This window comes from Haemorhous mexicanus, chromosome Z, assembly GCF_027477595.1.
Source record: "Haemorhous mexicanus isolate bHaeMex1 chromosome Z, bHaeMex1.pri, whole genome shotgun sequence".
Classification (NCBI taxonomy): domain Eukaryota; kingdom Metazoa; phylum Chordata; class Aves; order Passeriformes; family Fringillidae; genus Haemorhous; species Haemorhous mexicanus.
Genome location: NC_082381.1, coordinates 57,977,610 through 57,992,712, shown reverse-complemented (window position 1 = coordinate 57,992,712; position 15,103 = coordinate 57,977,610).

Sequence of the window (15,103 nt, the reverse complement as noted above, 5' to 3'; positions counted from 1 at the left end):
GAACTAAGGTCCTGAACCAGTGACATGGCACAGCAAAGACAGAGACTTGATCTGGGGAAACTGCTCTGTTCCCAGGCCCTGGACTAATGGGGGTGGGAGTCTGTAAAAAGCACTTTGCTTGGGGGAAAGAACAAGAGGCATTACGAAGCAGATGCTCTCAATCTCTAAAAGAAAGCTGCCATAATCAGTATACAGCATTCTCTCAGTCAATCCAAGGCTTTACAGGGGGCGGGGGGAAGCTCAACGAAGTTCTTTTACCTCAGTGTATAAAACTAAGAGGATTGTCAAACTGGATAGGCAGGAGTCTATCACACTAAAATTTATTATTCAAGTTTAAAGTAAAGCTTTGTTTAGGTTTTAATGAAAGCAAGAGAATTTTAACAACAGAAGTACTGTTCTTTCTCTCTTTCTCTCCCTTTCCACATTCAGTTCCTCTGCCCCTGCACCTGCTTCTAGTTTTGGCTTCTTGGCAGTGACACTTAAAGAGACATCAGCTGGCAGTGGCAAACTGTTAAAAGCTTCCCTGCAATGCAGCTTTGCAAATGCCAGCCATTTATTCACTGGTGCATGCCAGCTTAACACAAGGTTTCTTTTCCTCTCGCTTCTCTGCTCTCAGGTTTCAGTTCCAAACAACATTAAGCAGTCTGAGTCATGGCCTAGCTGTGTGAGTATCCATTAAATGTGGTCAGTGCTATCTGTTGTCGTAATATTTTGATCCAAAGGGTGTTGCTTAGAATTTAAAGTATAGCACTGTTTCTTCTTTGCAGACATAGCTGTTGGACCACAAGTTTTGTTTTATTTTAACATTTTGTCCTTTTAAACAGATGGTAGGATAGCTAAGCTGCTAGACCCTGGAATTATTTTGTTGACTTTGTATCTTTCCTCCTGCTTTTCCAAGTCCATACAGCTGCACTGAAAAAAGAAATACAGAAAAAATGGAGACAAAGGAAGTGGCAAGCGGCTTAAGTATTCAATATAAACTGACTGTTTCCATGCTGCCTTAGAGATCACCGTTCACTCTGATCTCCTGTGCCCCAGTGCAAATTCAGAGCTATTAGCAGAGTGATATCCATTAGACTGACTCTCCAGGATTCTATGTGTGGTAAGATAAAAGATTCTCCCCCACAGGACAATTTTCAATTTACTGCATCACTTCAGCAGAAAGTGAGAAAGAGCCACAGATAAATTCCACTGTATATTTTCTTTGGAAATTTCAAGTTTATCTATAATCTGTGTTGTCTGAAGGTTCTTTCTAGGCCATCTGGGGAGATAAGGAATGTGATTTTCATAGTTTGAACTACTGAAGCTTTTCCCTGTATTCCAAGAGCTTTTTACAGGTAGTTATGGGTGGGAAAGTGTTGTCTCAGGGCTGTTAGCATGGATAGGCTAAAAAAATAAAATTTCACTGCAGCAAAATTTTGGCATGGGACAGAAACCAGAAACATTATGGACCTTTTGATCTCATATTCTCTTTCAATAAGACCTGAACCTATTACCATTTGTCAAAAGATTTATGTTGACTTTCACTGAGACTGGGCCAAGTCCTTCTGTGAAGAAGTCAGCAGGAGCAGTGTAGCCTAACTTTCTGAGTCAATAAAAGGGGTGTTTTAGAAGAGCTACAATAAACCCATGAGGAATAAAATATCTCTGTCTTAGAGAGAGGTTGGGGAGAAAAGAAAAACCTCAGGTAGATAGGGCCAGTATTACCAGCAGCTGTATCACTCAGCCAGATTAACATTTCTTTATTTAGCTACGTAAAAGCTTTAAAATATATAATGTGTTTGAATAAAAGACACACTACTAGTCAAAGGAAGAATAAATAAAATGCATCCTAGCCCCTATTTATTCACCTTTGTGTTTGAGAAATTGTGAGTTTCAAAGATTGAGAAACCTAGCAGCCTACAAGCCAGTTGAACTGAAAAATCTTGACATGTGTCTGTATTTTGACTCTGGTTGCTAATATTCATGTGCCCACTGCAATCTTTTAAGATATTTTCTCCCTGTTCTATGTAAAAACCAGTCATTAACCTTGAAGGGTTTGGGTCATGCTATCAGGATGAAGGTCCATGAATATAACAGCCAGCTTGCAGGCAAAGAAGCCATTGAGCTTTGGTTAAGTACATTCTCAGTGGAAACAAACATGGCCCTTGAAATAATGTAAGTGCTCTTTGCTGCCCAGAGCGGTAGCACAGAGTGATTTGATGTGAATTCATCCTCTGAAGGATCAATTGCCTCAATGTCGAAGAAAAAAAGAAAATAGAGCAGCTTGATAAAAAAGGCTTTTATAACAGAGAATGGGAAAAAAAAAGATCAAATTTAAACAGGTTTTATTATGAGGTGAAAAAGGTTGAAGGTGTGAGGAGACTGCTACCTTCTGCTTGATTTCTCCATATTCAGAGGGGGAAGAAGGAATCTATCTTTTCTTTGAACAAGAAAGATATCTGGTTCCATACCACCAAACAACCTTCTAACCTGATTTTTGGCTAAGTGTTTGGGCCACAAGAACAGAGAGGTAGAATAAGATCAGTAGGTACATTTCTGCTTGAACCTTTGAATTTGAACCTAAATCAATGGTCCGTTTACACTAAGATCACAAGATGACTGAGTCAAAGGATGCAGAAAACAATTGTTGACAATCACATGTTTTTTTTTAGTTAAACAAGGTGGAGAAGAAGAGCTCTTGCACTGTTTTCACTTACATGTGTTTCAGAGATCTAACTGCTCCAAAATAGTGCAGCAGTAAGTGTGACATACTCCTGGTTTTGGAAAGGTATTTATTTGGTAAGGTAGATGAAGCAGATAGTTGTCTTGCTGACTCTGAAAAACAGGAACAGATTTTTTAACAAACAATGTGCTTGGCTCAAGTTTGACTTTGTAGCAGAAGAGCTTGGTCATGTTTGTTGTCCTAGATAAACCCCAAGTAGGGTTTCCTGAACAATGGATAGCTTTGGAAACTCAGAGGCATCACAGAAAACCTAAAGATTTGACAGAATTATTATGATATATTGTATCTATTCCATCTCAGAACAGCTTCAAATATTGAATAGAAAAATTAAAGGCCTCTGAGCCTTCATAAACAGATGACTAGAAAAGAATTTCTGCAGTCCCCATGTGGACTACGTTCTCCAAATTCAACTATTTTGATCTTTTCAGCCCATGTCTGTAGTAGGGTTTACCATCCTGACTACTTCTGATGTCACGGTGCAAGAATGGCCCACTGGGCCATGAGGCCCACAGCTGAATTCACATCTATCTACAATACCTCTGGTGAGGTGAAGAAGTCAAGCTCTTCAATGACAATTTTAATAGTTATATACCTTTCAATAGCAGTACAGGACATGCTTGCAGGCCTTTACACAACCAGAATATCAAATGCAGCAGTTTGGCTACACCTGTTCTTATTTCCTTTTCAATTAGAAATAAAGGAACAAGTTCTGAAATTTTCCCCTTTTAATTGTTGGCTGTACAATCAGTCATATTTAAATCTCAGTCTAAAATAGCTGTAGTAGGTGTAGGCACAAGAAGATGATCTTTTCTGTCTAGTGAGTAATCTAGATGCTTTTATAGGAGCAAAGAAGAATACAGGTAAAGGTAAAATCACCATGGGTAGATAGAAGGCATAAACTTTGTTAATGTCAGCTAATGTCAATGGAACTAACCACGATTTTTCTGATAAAATTCCCTAGACTTGAAAAGTCAAAAAAGAGGAAGCAGTCAGTTAAGGTTTCACTACCTATGGTAGGCTAAATAATGGAAAAATCCCCAAAGAAATACCAAATTATTCATACATTTTAAAGACCATACAGGAAAAATCCACAGAAAAATGCCATGGCAATGGAATGTTATTATCTGTTCTTCTGATTTAGGTCTCATACTCTATGTATGGGGTGTAGAATTATTTAACAGGAAAACAAAAATCAGGCAAATGCATATTAATAATTAATGTATTTTTACAAATTATTGGCAAAAACTTTTATTGGCAAAAGACTTTTAAAAGACTCTCAAAACCCCAATCAGCTCTCTTTTGTTACTGAAGGTATACTACTGCATAGGGTGAGACAGTTATCAAGGGCTTCCCATTTATTCATTTTAGTTAACATATAAAAATTTTAAATCAAATTTATTCTGATGACTTTGGATGTAATGACAACTTCAGAAGACATATTGAATCTTTAATCCTCAATGGTTACATTTGGTGGACAAAAAAGACGGAGGAGCTTGTGCAAGTGTACCTTCCTGAGTAACACTGAGTTTATAAAATGCTTTGAAAGAGAGAATCTGTAATAACAGCTAGACTTACCAGATAATAACACTTTATATCTGAAAGGCAACATGCAAGAGTGGCATTTAAAATAATTATAGCATATAAAATTAATCTTAATTTTTCACTCAAAACCACATGACTTCATGCAGGTAAAAACTAAAATATGTGGAAGGGCAATGAAGGCTCAAATGAGGTCTTGGAAAAGCGGTATCAAGATGAGACATTATTAAAACTTCAAACCAGACACATAACACTACCATATTTTGTAAAATTAAACAGTGTTTGGCAAAAAAAATTTTTCAAACAAGGAAAGAAAATTTTAATCAAGACAGATTTTTTTTTTAGTTTTTAGATGCTCAGTGAAGTTGTCTAACCTTTAAGTATTATGTATTTCAGTGCAAATTAAACAAATCAGGTGTCTTCTAATTTTTTAATCAAATTACAACATAAATTGCAATGTTTCATCTAAAAAACGCTATGCTTTGAACTCATATGTTGTGTTATTCACTTCTCCTTAAATGGAAGGCAGGGTTAACTGGGCACTACCAAACAGCTGGCACATTTCAGCTCAGAGGTGGTTACACTTCAGAACAGGCTTAAAAGTAAAACAGGATGGTTTCCGTAATGTTTATTTTTTAAAAAGTGCTTTTAAGAAGGCTCATGGGAATATTCATATAATAGTGGGTTTCCTTTCCAGGGGCCTAGGTGGGTACCTTAAATGGGTACTAAATTGCTCAGATATTTTGGCAATATACACCACTAGTATTTGCAATCATTCAGAGCACGTTGATTAATCACATGCCAAATTTTCAAGCAAAACCACATTGATTTAATTGTAAACACATTTATAGTATTTAATTTGCATGTGCATTCCATCTACATTGATAACTGCTCCACATTTACATATTCCTTCATCTTGAAGAGCCTTGAAGCAATTTACATACAGCTCCAGAACAAGTTGATCTAAGACAAGCCACACAAACAGATCTCCCATTTTCCACATGCAGTTGAGGAGGGGGAAGGGCATCAGCCAGCTGTAGAGCATTGGATTTCCTCCCTGAGACTCTGAAGAACCCCGCGCACTAGATATGATGGCCATGCATGGGAAGAACATAATGAGAACCCACATTCCTTTCCTACAATATCAGCAGGGAATTCACAGCAATTCAGGCTGGCTGGAGCCCCAGAGGCAGCCCAGGCCTGTTTTTTACTGTATGTCTTTTTCCCCCTTCCACTCAGACCTGCTTTTACACTTGTGTTGCAAACCTGAAGGGCAGACCAGACCATTCTTTTTCAAACTGCCTCCAGCATGGTGCAGCACATCCACCACCTGTACTCCTCTCTAGCCAGAGAGGTAGGGCCACCTAAGAGACCTGGCCATTTCCAGCCTCTTATTCTTCCTGGGAGGAAATCTAGGGATATGAAAAGCAGGTCAAATGGCTTTCAGTAGCTCCTTTCAAGACATTCTGCTTACATATCTGTTCATGCTGGATGTTTTTAGTTTCCCAGGTCAGTGACTGCAACCTTTAAAAAAAATATGAAGCCTATATCTAGCATTTTTTAAATGGCCTCTGTAAAGAATTTCATGGTTGATTTCTAAAGGCATTTTTCATTCCCTTTGTATTTTAATCCCCTGAGAAGTACCAGGGGATGCAAAATGATAACACAATACATGTTCCTGTGTCTTTTTTTTTTTTTTTTTTTTTTTTTTTTTTTTTTTTTTTTTGCTGGGGTACCAGGATTTATTAAGTGTTTCATGCGGATTTCTGAATTGTTGCATTTCTGTGTTAGGCATGGACAACTCTGTGTCTTACTCTTAAAACTTAACTTTCAAGGACAGTTGAAAAACATCAGCTTCAGTTCAGCAAGCAATCTATCATTTTTTCATGTAATGAAAACAATCTAGTACTCACTGACCAAATGCTTCTTCAATCAAAATCTCTTTTTCTCTCTGAATGTGGGTTGTTTTTCTGTGTTTATTACTAATAAATACAATATTTTGAAAGGATAGCTGAAAAGTAAATAAGCAAGTAGTTAATGCTTGTAAATGGGCAAAAATAAATTTCCACCTATAAAACTCCTGTAACTTTGGAGTCATTACCTTACTATGAGCAGAGGCTTACAAAGCATCAGACTGGAATTCAGTTTAGAAGCTGGTATTTGCAGCTCTTTTGATATGATCCTAGAAATATCTACTTTGTTAATACCAGACAGTGCTTCCGATTCCACAAATCTTGGGGTTTTTTTTCCTTTTCTTTTACCTGATCAATGACTATCACCTCAAAAAACACCAATAATATTCAGTTCATGTTCCTAGCACTGGCTGTATCATGCTACAGAATTTTGCATGCTCAGGAGACAGTACCAGCTGTCCCTCAGCAAGAGGACTGTCACTGTTCTTTGCATGTTTTTCTTAGGGTAGATTTGGCAGGTCAAGGTGGGTCTCAGAAACCTGTAAATGAGAAGAGTAAACACAGTAGATGGAAACCAGCCATAGGAAGCAAGAAGGGTAATTTCCCCATGAATTCCTTTTTATTTCCCTTACTTTGTTATCTCAATTGGATTTTTTTTCCTTCATTGCATATAATCATGGTGTGTACATTGGTTTGTCTCTTGTATGCACTCCTTACTGGTGAAGTTTTGGTTTTAGAGAGAGAAAAGTAAAACAGTTGAATTTATTTCCTGAATGTGTAAAGACTGATTTAAAATCCTCTGGCACTGAGAGAATAATTCTCTCTGTCTTAAGCCAGTTTTGGAAAGGACAAAATATGATCTTTTGAACAGTCCGTTCATGTTTGCCATCACACCCAGGATCATATATTCTATTCACTCATGGCTTTGTTAGAATTGTCTGTGTGGAATAGAGTTCAGTGTAGGATGTCACTGCAGCAGAGCACAATAGAGGGCATTAAAGTAACCACAGTTGTCCTCTAGTAAAGAAATGTGCCTGTGTGAGGCTCCCCAGGTTTCTGAGTGAAGAACTGAGGTATTATTCACTTAGTTTATCTGGAATGGGGCACATGGAATCTCTTTCAGAGTTGTCCTTCCAAATGTTACTGACATGAACTCTCAACTCAGAATCTGAATAACCTGATGAGCAATAACTCATTTGTGGTGGTTTTAGATTGTCCATAAAGTGATTTTTCTATAAACATTGCCACGGACACAGCAATGCGGTTTATCCAGAAGAAAAGCTAGAGTTAACCTTAAAATGAAACAAAGGCAAGGAAAGGGAAAACATATATACAGGACCTGAACAAGCCATTACCTTCTATAAATGTCGATAAACTTCCACAAAAATTACTGATATACAAGCAGCAGAAATCTGGCTTTTTTAACTTCATCTTACAAATACATTGGGCAACTATTTACAAAGATGTAACTGGTCATGAGAACAACTAAATTTCATCGTATTTTAGTAATCCACACTGTAATTGGAAAGTTATCACTGTATCTGCATAAAGTTCTCTTGCCTACTTCTCTACTTATGTGAAATTTCATGCATGGAAGAAAAAAAAAACAAGTGGATGGAGAGCAGTAAGGAGAACAGCAACATGCTCTTTTCCCTGGCAGGCTGGAAAATACTCCCGGTATCTGCTGTATCCAAGAATGAGACAGTGGCTATAGTCCCTGACCCTTCCAGTCTCCACTTCTCCCTCCTGCTTCACCACTTATAGTGCGGGTTGCAGGTGCTTGCTAACTTTATTAGCTTGAAGACTTCAAACTTTTTTTCTTTTAATTTATCAAACATCCTTTTTGTTGGGCGCCTTCATCCTTTCAACAACAAGACACACATGCAAAGTGGAGAAATCACAGCAAAACTCTGGCATATGCAAAAACAATGACTCACACATGTATTCTGTACCAGTTAATATACACACATTTTTAGTTTTATTTAATCCATTTGTATGTAGATTAGATAGTCCTGCATGCATGCAAACAGCCATTTTAGATGTAGAGAAAAGATGATGTGAAAAATTATTGAAAAGATTTCTAAAAGGATACAGGGGAGAAAAAAGACAAGGAGAAGAGCAGAGAAAAGAGAAATCCTTGAAGAAGATGGGGAAATGTCCAGGAGACATGAGGAAAGAGCAGTATCTCTGCGTTAGGCTGACTGCTTCAATAGGAGAAGCTGGAGAAATGCCATGGCATCCCAGAGCAACACATTTTTCTTGAGGACCTCTTGGTTATAAAGGTTTTCTTTTATTTTTCCCTTTACTCCCCCTTCCCACATCTGTCTCCTTTGGATACTTTCTTTTAGCATTGGAGCAGGCATATAATGTCAATTTTCACACTATTCTTCAGCTTTTTCAAAAAGGAGGAATTTCTAAGAAATGGAATCTCATGTGCAGGCACAAGCACAAACACATCTACCCTTTTCAGATAGAAAGGAGTAATTTCAGTTTCTAGCTTTACACATCCCAGTCACGTCTCTGTGTCTTGTTCCTGGGTTCAGCCATTTCCATAGTTACTTTATTTAGATTCCACCACAGACATCATGAAATTAGGGACACTCAGTATGTAAAACCAAATTACACTTCTTTTTTTCTCTCCTAAGGGCACCTTGCACAAGTTGTGCATCTTGTTTATGCAGACATTATTTCACAATAAGCAAGCACTGCTGCTCAACTAAGCTGATGGAATATTGATTGTCTTTTCTTATCTCTCCCTCCTCCCCCTTATCCTACATCCTCCTCTTCCTTCTCCCTTTCCCTTCTGTTTTGCACTTGCCATAGAAAAAAAAAGAAAAACAAAAGGAGAAAAAAGCAACAGAAAAAAAAGGAAAAGAGGCCTTTGGGATTCCTTAAGTCTGTGTTGGCAGGACTCCTTGTTTGTGGTGCAGGTGTGCAGGAGACCTCCTCCATGTCATCACCACAGCAACCTGTCTGTCTAATCTGCTAAATATAAAAAAGAAATAGACAGAGAAAAGCCATCCACCCCCTTTTACTCTGTCCATGAGCCCAGCAGAAGGATATAGTTTCCAAGCATTCCTCATAATTCCCCAGCCATTGCCCAGGCAACAGCCACAAGGAGCTGGCAGGCCCTGTGGAGAGAAAGCAGTCCCTGTCTGGAATTCATTCCACCACCAGCACCGAACACCTCCCTCCCCCACCTCATGGTTCTCTGTTCTTTGCCCTACACAAATGTTGCATGCACGTGCACACCCAGACTTGCACATGCAGAGCTTAGACCCTTGCATGTCACTTCAGACCTTCCCCCCTTTGTAGCAGGTCAGATCAGGAGCACATGCATTTCATCACCCTTGACTTCACGTGACCTCCTGTTACCAGAATAAACACAGGGAGAGGCCAACAGAATATTTCAAAGATGTCATTGCCTGAATATTTATTCTAAAATGACCCCATGTCCCTTCTATTGTGTCTCTTTTAATGATTCACTGTTACCAATAACAAGGTAAATGTTAGATCTAACTTTGTAAAGTTCAGCCTGCCATGGGAAAAAAAATCTGAAGTTTTACATTACACAGAATTGTTGAGCTCATATGGCTCAGCAGCCAGATACTGTAGTGATAGATACTTCAGCAATGCCAGCTGGGAGCTCAGCAGAAGAATTTGGGAGAGGTTATAAAAAGAGGGGGCTGGAAACCTTTGAAGGTATTTAAATCTCTAGTCACCTTTCAGATGGGCTGCTCTGCTAGAAGTGTGTTTATTGTCTAGAGAAAGGATTGGTGAGAGAATACTCCTTATCAAAGCTCATGGTTTAAAAAGCAGTCCCTCACAGTTTCAGTTATGACAGCTGTTTCTGGGATATGAAGAGATTTTTCAGACTGTGGGCTCTCTATCCCCTGTATCCAGCAGTGAAAGCTCTCATTTGTCTTCCCACCATCATGTTGATGCAGCTGGGTTTGACGCTGCTTACCTCAGCACTTTTTTTTTGTTAAAAGACAGAAGGCTTACTTGTGATCCCAGCCTTTTCCTATCATATGACACTCAGCTAGTGGTTTTGGTGACTTATTTACTGGCAGGAACCCAGTAAAAACAAAAATGAACGTTCACAACTAATAAATCCTTGAGCCCAGATAGCTTCAGCTACATTAGCAGGATTACATCAAATTGTCCAGACTGATACCAGTGTTCCCTGGGAACCTGAATTCTAGCAAGTACAGTGGGGGTGTCTATTTCATCCTCACTTGAGCTGCTCATTGATAATGTAATGTACAGGACAGCTAGGTGTACAGTGCTAGAAAGGGGTGTGCATAAAAAATAAGAAGTTATCTTCTTCCCTCTTGCTTGTTGGATTTATTTAGACACTTCTAGTAAACTAAACAGTATACCAGTATAAACAGTCTGCAGAGCATAATAGCATCAACACTGCCAGAGCTGGGGAGACTGGAAGAGAATTTCCATCTTTCTCAGCTGAAGTGAGGGACACCATTTTACTGCAGATGAAAGGTCAAAAATGTTTAGCTAATGCAAATCTGTGCTGTGCTGTACTGAGTACAGGCTGAGGTCAGTCCCCTCTGTAACATTATAGGAAGTAAAAGCATTCCTTCAGTGTGCTGATGATAACATTGTTTAGCATTGCATTCCTCTTTCTGATCACTGTAACTTCCTTACAGATCTGAAGTACAGTATTTCCATCAGTGACAGAGCTCTGCTCCCTAAACCTTTGACACTGCTCCCTTTAAAATCTTTCCACATTGCAGCTCAGTGGGGACAATGTTGAGCAATTGTTCTTACAGCAAAGAGTATTTCTATTAACTTGCTGGCATGACTCTTCAACAACACATTAAACAGTTCAGTGCTTGGTAGTCTAGGATGTAGGACTCTCATCAGGCATGTGTTATTTTAAGACAAGGAGTTTATTTCATTTAATAAGAAAGCAGCTACATGAAATGCATAAAACTGGCTAGCTTTTTTGCTCTCCGGCATGGTTTACTACTTTCTTCTTCTTACCAAAATAACTAAGATTACTTTATGTGCTTCTTGAGAACTGGCATGCAAGTGACCTCTTCTCCATGCTTTATAAATACAAAGCAAAAGACCCACTGCTGCACAGAACTTCTCCTTGCAGTCTTCACATCTGTCTAGCAAAATGACTGGGAGAAGAAATTAGGGCGTGCTCTGTGCCCAGCTGTGTCTTCTAGAAAGCTGTGTGGGAGGTATGTAGATGAAATTTCACTGAAGGGGAAAGTAGTGGAAGTATTCTAGGTCTGACATAGGCTCTTAATAAAAAATGTTTGATAAATCAGGCATTCTGCCACCCTATGACATCCACTCACCAGAGCAAGACATGAAAAAGTTGAGAGAAGGTACGATGAAAGTTTCTGCTAAGAAAAAGTTTCTGCTGTTAAGCTTGGCAGTCAGGAGGCAGCAATTCAATGTCTGTGCTGTCACAGGTTGCGTGCATGACCCTGGTCACAACAAACTGCTTAATCTTGCATTGATTCCATTTCCCATCTGCAAAGAAGGAATAATTCCTTGTCATACCTTTTTTTTTTCTTTCTTTTTCACCACAAATTCAGTCTTTTGTTTATTTAAATTTCAGGACAATGATACCCTCTTGCATGTCTGCAACAGTGCCTTACAGATTGGAATTCTAACCTCCTATGTGGTATTTACATAGATCAGATATTTCAAAATTTAAAATTGGGAAATCTGTGCAGCAGAAATAGGCACTGTCCTGTAATTAAAAATACAGTATTTTGAGAAAGACAGCTTTCTTCCATATGGTACAGTTAAAACCCTAACAACTAGTGTGGTTTCCAGGAATCTGGAAAATTGGAGTAAAGGTATGAATTAAATTACTGCAAAAGCAGAACTCCAAGAATCTGAAACAAATCCATAGTAAATTATTTAGGATTACTGCTTAACTAAGCTTTTTCTTAAACTTCTTGAACTTACTTTCTTTTGTCTGTTTTAGTTTCACTCACCATTTCATCTGTCTTTGGGATTCAGCTTCCTTGAGGCAAATCAGAGGAAGTGTTCTTTTGAGCAAAGGAAGAATAGTGATTTAATAATCAGAGCAAGAGTTCTCATCTCTGGAAATGAGCTGTGTACAGGATGTTACCAGCATGCCACTACACTTCTTAGGTGCTTGAAACTACATGTTCCCCAAAGGAGAGTTTTTTATTTACTCTGGCAAGTACAGCCACTTCAAACAAGCAGTACAGTTGTCTTATGATAGAGAGTGTTCTGGTAAGAGAATCAGGGAAAAAAGATAATCCCAAGTTCTCTTCAACATATATGGTACTGTGTAAATGTCAGCATATTTGCTGACCACTGCAGACGTCCCTCTATCTGAAAAAAAATCAGCTCTCATACATTCAGCATCTGTCTCTGTTATTTAAGTGTCAATTTATAGCTCCATCTTTCTGGGTATAGCAGCCTTACACCACTTTCACAAAGGAGAGTCCTCATTCTACTTGTACACTGCTTTATGATTCATTACATGAAAGACCACTGATTTGAAATCCTGCTTGCTTTTTATGAGATAAAGAAAATGATGGTTCCTTTAACACTCCATCCAGAAAAAAAGAAAATTTTATATTTTTTGATCATCCAGTATTCACTTGTTTTCAATTACATTCTATTAGACTTCTATATAGATTAAAGTGGAGACAGGAAATAAACCTGTTAACTGCCATGCCCTCATTAAACAAAAAGTCCATAGGCTATAAGGTGAGGAGGGATCAATGTGTTCATCCAGGCTGACCTCCAGCCCAAACATACACCATTAGACTTCCCTAGAAGCCCATGATTAATTGCACTAGATCATGTGTTTGAGCTGAGAATAGAGGATTATACAGAACAGTAGCTTCTCCTTAAAAGACCCATCTTCACAATCATTGTTCAACTGGAATACCAGCTCTAACGCACATCAAACAGAAGTTTATTCATCAAAGGGAAGGAAAGAAGCTTACACTGCTGTGGCACTGAATATAGCCACAGTAACTCTCATAAAGCACACCTGCCTTCCAACATTTCTTTGGAAATGTTTCTTCAGTTTTATGAATATTTTGTTCTCCTGGTTTTTTGCTTTCCTCCGCTGCAAGATAGTCTTACTGACTTTTTTGTCTTTTCTTAATGTCTTGACTGTAGATTTAGTTGAGAATCTGGATGCAGTATCTCCTAAATAAGTATGGGATCTAAGCAAGAGAAGATTAACACAAGTACAAGTTCAGTGATGTTTCAGAGGCCCAAATAAACCCTGTAAACCTTTCCATCTATAATACCTTTCTTGGGCTTAATCAGACCAGAAGGAAACGGCTTTATTGTGAACTTTGGAGGTAATTCCCTGCACTTGGAGAAATATTTACAATATCCCTGGTCAGCAGAACTTAGGTGACAAAAATGAAATAGTAGTACATTAAACTTTTCTGGTCCTTCTCTTCATACATGATGCTAGGAAGAAATATGCTTTAGATCTAGGTGTACTAAAACCAGCAGTCATTGAATCACTGCACCTAAATAAGTCACTGCACCTAAATAAACACTGACAGTGTACTCAGAGGAGAACTATAATTCTGCACCTGCAATCACTGGAGGTCAATGAAATGTATGCATTGCCTGGAAGCTTTGTTTTCTGTCAATCACAGACAGAGAGTACTGCATTTCTATCCTTAAATGCTTATTCAGCAAAAACATATGTACAGATAAGAAGCATTTAGAGACACTGGCAAAATTGAAAATATGAGCAGAATTAAACAAAAGAAAAGCCCCCAAAGTCTCCTAATTTATATACACAAACTCCCAAGTAATTTCTTAAAAAACCAAAATTATATATTTCTATCCTGACATAAGAGTCAGGATAGAAAACACATTTTAATGCATGGCTATTAACCATATAAAGACCAAATACTGACATAGGTAGTTCCTTAAAAGAAACTCCTTGTACTTAAAAGAAAGTACAAATAGAATTTATTTATTTTCCAAGGAAATAAATTTCTTTCTCATGTCAAAAAAAAAATAGAATAAATAAAGAACTCAATGCTGAACTCTTTTTCATTTACTTTTTGCCATCAAGTCTACAGAGATGGGATGCTGCAATTACAAAGATAAAATCTTTTAGCTAATATCTAAGCAACAAGGAAGGGTGTCCTAACAACTGTCCCCCAACAATCCTCTGTTAAGATGTACCCGCACTACATTTCTCAGTTACCTTTTGCTGTGGGATGTATGTTTCTAGTTAAGGAATAACTCAGACTTAAGGGGGATCATATGATGTTCTTAGTCCATTGCCAAAGAATTCCAGTGCAGTTTTAGATGTTTTCCCTGATCTCTCTGAATTGGTCTTCGATTGCAGTTCCTGTTGTATCTGAACAGCAGCAAGAACTAATCTACTCTTTATGTAGATAGAAGCATGGTAAGAAATATGAGAGGGGTACTGTAGTCAGAACTCAGTTTCAATGTAAATATCACTCCAAAACATCAGCAGAATTTAGGCAGCATAGCTTACCTTGCTTTCAACAGCTGCATCCCGGAATCCTTGGAATATCTTGTCCACTAACAGGAGTTACTAGACATGTTTCAATAGACATGAAAAGTAATTTCCTCCTAGTCACATGTTGTCTCCTCAAATCCAGCAAAATGTCTTTTGATTCATAAAAACAAGCTAAGACATTAAATTTGTCACTTGTCTCAAATTCCCATAGTGCATGTTCAACTAGTCTTCATTAAAAATAAATAAGGATACACACACATATAAATCCTCATGTAGCTAGCAACTGCAATCATTAGAGCAAAACCACAACAGATCCAAAATATATGTTGTTCAGTTCCTCTGTATCATGAAAAATTTATTAGCAGAAGCATTTGATCCTGTGTTCATAGCAGTTGCACTGTGGAATGGCATATAGCTCTCTCTATTGTGAACTGA